The following is a 6,895-nucleotide window of genomic DNA, read 5'->3' on the forward strand; positions in this document are numbered from 1 at the left end:
AGCAGGAAGGGGGCGACACCCACCGCCAGTCCGGGCCGAGTCATTGGCGGGCTGCCGCGTCGCTCGACCGCGTCGCTGGCCCTGGGTGCCACATGACAGTCAGCGCCCGGGAGTTAGCTCTGGATTCTCTTCCCACACCTCTCGGCGGGTACCTGCACCCTGCGCCCCTCGTTCCCGGCCGGCCGGGCCCCGCCTCCTCTGGGGCGGACGATGGGCGGGGGAGGGGACGGGCGGGTAAAAGGGAGGCCGGGCCAGGGCCGGGCTGCCTCTGCCCGCGCCGCCGTGTACGCCCAGCCCCGCACGGCGGAGAAGGCGCTGCGGGACCTCGTCACGCCGGGCAGCCCAGACGCGAGAGGTGAGAAGAGAGGAGGGGACGCGGGAAGGGGGAAGAGAGCGGTGCCGGCCTCCACGCGGTCCGCGGGCCCCTCTTACAGTCGTCCTGGCCTGTGTCCCAGGTGTGCTGGGAGTAAGCCCGGACCAACGGTCGCGGCGAGCGTCGCTGCCCGGCCGTGGGTGGTGGGCATCCCTCGGGATTATTCCGAGTCCGCAGGGGCAGAGGCAGGGTAAATGTCAAAGCCCCACTCTCCCACCACAGTGATCCCGGCCCCTGTGCACTTCGGACTGAGGGCTGCCCACCTTCCAGCCCTCACGTCATGCGGAGTGCCCCGGCAGATAAAGGTGCTGCCATTTGGACCGAGTCTTAGTCAAACCGTCTCTAACACAGACATCTGGGAGCAGGACCCAGGATATATGAGCTGCCACCACCACCACCCTCGTTCCCTCCCACGCCGACAGATGGTGAAACTGAGGCCAGGACAGCAGAGAGGACTTCATTATCTTGGTTTTTAAAACCACACACCTGGTTAAGTACAAGTCAAGACCTGTATGTACTTCTTGGAGACTCATAGACAGTTGAAATTCTTTCACTGGATAGATGGGGACACTGCAAGGACATAGAGAGGACCAGGGCCTTGCCTAGAATTACACAGCAAATCATTTACAGAGCTAGGACTTGTACTGCCAAACGCAGAATATCAGGCTGGGTCCTTTACTTGTACAGATATGGGGAGCACAGTGAGTGAAAAGCATTCACGACTTCAAGTCCTTTCTGGCTCCCAGTCTAGTACCTTTTTATTTCTCCTTTTCCCTAGGGGTCTTGGTGTGAAATCTAGAACTAATGTGATATCCAATATTGTGTTAAGCAGAAGTTCTTTTAAAATCGAGTCAATAAGAAACGGAGAGCCAAACCTGTTGGAAAGAAATGAGCCCATTTTTTTCCTTCAGGAATCTCAAGGGTCAGAGACTAGTAGTTATCATTTATTGAGCAAACGCTATGTGCCACGCACTGTGGTAGGTACTTTACTTGTGTTAGCTTTACAACAACCCTGCAAGTTAGGTGATGCTGTCCCCATTTGACAGGTGAGAAATTGATGCTAAGTAAAATGAAGTTTTTTACCCAGGGCCGTACAGCTGTTGAACAGGGTTGCTGGAATCTGGATGGAGCTCTGTCTGACTCTAGAACATACCCAGTGTTTCTCCAAGTTTGGCCTTCGGCTCACTGGCTCAGAATCATCCACGGTGCAGTCTTAGATCTCATGGATTTGCTGAGAATCTGCATTTTAACGGGTCTCTAGTTTCATATCGCTGTATGTGCTATAATGTTCTGCCTCCTAAGGGAAGATCTAGAAATGACACATTCAGGGCTTTTGCAGAGATCTGGATTAGATTTACTAGGGGTGATTTTTGAGCATTGACATAACTTTTTGTGAGCATAACCCCCCAGGCTGATGCTTTCCCAACTGTATAATTTCTTGGCACAAGTTTGGTTATGGTGTGTGGGAGCAAGGAGAGGGATAACTCCTTTTTCTTTAACACACAGCTGTCAAACTATCATTCATCCATTCGCTCAACAATGTTTGTGAAGCTCTTAATCAGGGGATCCAGCTGTGAACAAAACAGAGCAAGTCACTGCCCTCAGGGGAAAGACAGACAATTAACAACAAAGTAAATGTATAGTATGTGATGGTGAGAAGGGTCAGGGAGAAAAATAAAGGAGACAGGAGTTCAAGGCAGGAATGGGCCCAGGAGGGTGGCATGGTGTGGGCAGTGGTGCTAGTTTATATATTGTGTGTAGGAAGGAACTAATGAAGGCAGCCTCTAAGTAAAAACCTAGGAGGGGCAGCAAAAGTAGAGGGAGGCAGGAGCCTGTTTGGCTTGTTTGACTGTTGTCTGGGATACAAATTATTCTAACCAAAATGTAGCTACAGAGGTCAATTTTATATCATTACTCCTAATAGAAAATGAAAATGTTGCCAATGTGTGTGTGTAATATGGAAGATAATTTCATTCTTAATCCTTTCTTAATCCTGCTTCAAGATGTTTGTTACCTTCACTAATTAAAAGTAATAATAGACTCAGAAATGAGTTGAGAACTTGGCCACAAAGTATATCTTTGAACTAGCTCCTAAGACCTCTTAGCAAGGAAACAAATTTGGGGGCCATATGGTATTTTAGAAAGAGAGTTAAATTTGGAAATTGGAAGATGAGTTTTGAGAATCTGGTCCTACCGGTTGAGCAAGTGACTAAAGTTTGATTTTTCTCATACTACAGATAGGAATTCATATGCTGTTCTCAGATTTATTGATGAGGCAAGTGGGAGATGTGTATGAAATCTTTTTGAAAGCAGCGAATTACTGTGCAAGGACTATTTAATTATTTGATTGTGATTTTACATTGAATTCTTTTCCTCTTGGGTATTTCATTATTTGGTATTATATTGGGCTTCATACTAGAAACAATATGCCATCGTGTTTGCACTACTGATAAAAGACTTGTGGTGGTTCTTTTGTTCATCATAGACATTAATGAACATTGCTAATCATTTGTGATAATGGAAAATAAGGAAGGTTTTTTGTCTTCATTATATTTATTTGAAACTTCACTTATTTGTTCATTTCAATGAAAATAGATATATAACCATACATACTCAGTGTGAGGCATCGTGTTATTGCTGGGTAATGTGGAAACAAGAATGACTTCATGTCTGCCCTTAAACACATACTCTAGTTTGAGAGACATGTAAACTTAAGTGCTAAATAGTTATATGTAATATGTTGGGGAAGCATAGCCCAGGAAGTTTCAGCCCCCTTATCCTATGGCATTGCGGTATGCCTTAAAGGGTTAGAAAAAGGACCAAGGTAGATGGAGATAGAAGCGAAAGACATCCCAGACTAAAGAAACAACACAAGCAAAGGTCCAAAGGAGCAAAGGATGCTTATGTATCATGGATTGGTGGTTGGAACACTGCTGTGTGGAAGGAAGCAAAAGAAAGGCAGTGTTAGGCTTCTTCATACATGACTATATTAAAGTTTTTAGACTACAGTCAGTAGGAGGTAGGAAGCCATTGCAGATTTTTCAAGCGTGTATCCAAATTTAATCTCATGCTGTTAATGAATGCTTCTTCTGAAGAAAAGGTAGCATAGCATGGTGGTTAAAAAATGTTTGTTCAATTAAGTGTTTAAGGCTAAAGGGGAAGAAAAGGAAAAAACACAAACAAACCTGTGTGTCTGGAGAGTGCGAAAGTGAAGATGTAGCAAATGTTAACAATCGGTGAATTGTTAAATGGGTGAATTGTGAATATAACTGTGTTCCTTTCTTTCAACTCTTTTGAAAATTTAAAAAGTTTCAAAATAAGCAGTCTGGAGACAGAGAATAGGTTTGAATCAGACAGGCTTGGGTTCCAGTCATGGCTTCACTGCTTACAAGCAGTGTGAATACTCGAAAATTATTTCCAAACTACACAGTTACTCCACTTACTCCAGCCTTATTCTAGTCGAACAGATTTTTCCATATAAGAGAAGACTTTTGGTAGAGGACTTGTTCACATGAATAGCAGGTTAGTGTTAAGAGTTCAAGTTTTCCACAAACTTTAGATCTAGGTTATTTTATTTGGTTCCTATTTATCTCCCCTTCTCTGTCTTCTTTTGGATTATTCAGTATTTTCTATGATTCCATTTTATCTCCTTTGTTGGTTTATTAGCTGTAACTCTTTGTTATTAATGACATTGCTTTAGGGTTTATAGTATGCATCTTTAACCTATCACAGTCTATCTTATCCATTTTCAGGTGTACAATTCAGTGGCATTAAGTACGTTCACTTTGTTGTGTAACCGTCACTACTGTCTATTTCCAAGACTTGAAACAGAAACTCTGTAATCTTTAAGCAACCTCCATTCCCCCCAGCTTCTGTAACCAATAATTATTTTCTGTCTCTCTAAATTTGCCTCTTCTAGATATTTATAAGTGGAATTAACAATATTTGTTTTTTTGTGTTTGGCTTTTTCACTTAGCATAATGGTTTCAGAGGTCTTCCATGTTGTAGACGAAGAGTATTAGAACTTCAGTCTTTTTAAATGGCAGAATAATATTCCATTGTATTACACCATGTTTTGTTTATCCACTCATCTGTTGATGGACACTTGGGTTGTTTCCACCTTTGGATATTGTGAATAATACTATTATGAACATTGGCATACAGGTATTTGTTTGAGTCCCTGTTTTCAATTATTGTGGGGTATATACTTAGGAGTGGAATTGCTGGTTCATATAGTAATTCTGTTTAGCTTTTTGCAGAACCACCAATCTGTTTTCCACAGTGATTGCACCGTTGTACATTACCACCAGCTGTGTATCAATTATCTTTCAAAGAAAGAATGATCAGATTTTAAAAGTCAAAGTTAATTGCTCTTTGGAATAACTTTCAAAAGTTACAATAACTTTTTAAAATAAAAACCAATTTATCCATCAAAAACTGCTTATTAAGTGCCTCCTGTGTGGCCAATTCTATGCTAGGTGTTGTGAGAGTACACCAAAGTATTAAATAGCTCCCTGAATAATTTTTAATCTAGTTGGGAAGATAAAGCATATATTCAACAAACATTTATTGAACATCTAAACTATGGGAATTCAGGGAAGAATGAGACACCATTTATGTGCTGATGACCTACATACCCCTCCCCTCTCCACTTTTCCAATGTTTGGCTTCTCTCCTGTGCTTGAAAGCCCCTATTTCTAATTGCTTACTGGTTTCTAAAAGAAATCTTTTAGAAACCTCAAACCTATGAAACCTAAAGTCAAACTTTTTATTGTCTCGTATCTTTCCATTTCCTCTTCTGTATTCCCATCCTTTCTTTTGTGTGGTCCACCTCAGAATTCATCTTAGATTTGTCCATTTCCTTTAAGCACCAGAAGATGTACTAAGATAATATATAATTATTTATCAAATGAGTGATATAGTAAGTGATTTTTCTCAAAAAGCTTCAGGCCCGAAGCACTGCCTGCAGATTAAAGTCTGCTTTCTCAACTCGCCATACAGTGCCCTCCAGAATCTCCCCCAGGTACCTTTGCAGCTTCCTCTCCCGCTAATCACCCATGGGCACTGGTACTTTAAACATACGATCTAATTTCTGATTCTTTTCCTCCAACCTCAGAACTATTGCCGTTTATATTCTCTTCTTCCTCACTGTTTTCCAAGTCCTTATCTTTTCAACTCTGACCCAGAGTTCAGAGCCCAGGTGAGGTATGTTCTTTCCTTGAAGCCTTTCTAACTATTCCAGCTCTTGCAGATTTCTTTCCTGCTTAGAGGCTACGATGATAGTCGTTTGCAGCTTCACTTTCATTTAACAGTGAGGCTGTGGCATACATACACAGTTAGAGCAAAGCATGACTATGGAATCATTATGTTGCAGACATTATGTTTCAGAGGACTTTCCCATTCCCCTCTGAACACTATTGCCCTCTGAAAAGGCATTTCAGCTTCACAAATTGCAAAACTGTTTCATATGCACTGTTAGATACAATTATATGCTGTAATTACTTACTAAAAATAAACACTGTTTCACTTATATCTGCAAATTTTCGAATAGGAGTGGGCTGACCACCATCATCAGGCTTATATGGAAGGGATGCCCTCTCTTCTAGTCCAGTGCTCTTGGACTCGCAGTACTTTACGTGGGAAATTGTACCAGTGCTGCTGGTTAGTCACCTGGATAAGATTGCTTTCTAGGTAGTCATAGCTGCATGTGCCTAATTAAAGAAGAAAATACAGAAATGTCTTTTCTTTAGTGTTTGCCTAAACTGCCATTATACTTTAATACATGCATATGTAAATTATTTTTCAAATATTTTGTTGATTTTTCCCCTCTCCAATTTCTGCAGGGTAATATGGAAGTTTTAAATGTTTTCCTCTTGAATTAGTCCACTCTCAATCATCAATGTTAGTAAAGGGGGAAATTCACCTAGGTGATACAGTAGAATCCTGTTTTATTGAATTTCATGGAATGTGTACTTTGTATTCCAACCTTCTTAAAATGGAAGTCTGGTGGTAGACTATATTCTAAGGATGAACACTGTAATTTCTTAATTTTTATTAGTAATTGGTGGTTACTATAATTGAAAGCAGTAACAGGCTTGGGGAAGTGAGAGGATTTTTGTGCAAAAAGGGATATTTGAGAAATATATTCCAAAGTAGATATTTCCACTTGAAAATCAATATTGCTTTGCATCCAACTTTTTCTGTGCTCGAATTATTTGTTTAGTGACTATTTTAGTTCCTACTTTGGAAATACCTGGACACTTTCAAAGATGCACCAGAATAGAGCTTGTCTTTAAGAAGCTTAATTTGTGTGGAGGTCATACCCACAATTTTAAGATAATTTTGAATGTAGTTTTGAATATTGTCTTGTGTTTTAAAATAGGTTTGAAAAGGAAATAAATGTAGTTTTGAGGACAATTTTGGGGGGTGAGTAGGATAGGTAAGGAGACTATAGATAGCTTTTGGATTGAGACTGATGACAGAATCAGTTTCACTTCTGGGACTGTTTGTGAGGCAATGCCT

General features: G+C 41.1%; 1 protein-coding gene across 4 annotated transcripts in view; it reads left to right on the forward strand.

Annotated features, from left to right (window-relative positions):
• The first annotated feature begins 105 nt into the window (after window positions 1-105).
• The window catches only part of SLC26A2 (solute carrier family 26 member 2), a 19,620-nt gene continuing 12,830 nt past the window's right edge, over window positions 106-6,895 (forward strand). The window contains exons 1-2 of one of the 4 annotated variants that reach the window (XM_033095888.1): window positions 106-355; window positions 596-883. The gene's annotated coding sequence lies outside the window, so the exon portion shown is untranslated. The remainder of the gene's footprint in view (window positions 356-595; window positions 884-6,895) is intronic. The other 3 variants (XM_033095886.1, XM_033095889.1, XM_033095887.1) reach the window with 3 other exon arrangements.

This window comes from Rhinolophus ferrumequinum, chromosome 24 (genome assembly GCF_004115265.2).
Source record: "Rhinolophus ferrumequinum isolate MPI-CBG mRhiFer1 chromosome 24, mRhiFer1_v1.p, whole genome shotgun sequence".
In the NCBI taxonomy this organism is placed as follows: domain Eukaryota; kingdom Metazoa; phylum Chordata; class Mammalia; order Chiroptera; family Rhinolophidae; genus Rhinolophus; species Rhinolophus ferrumequinum.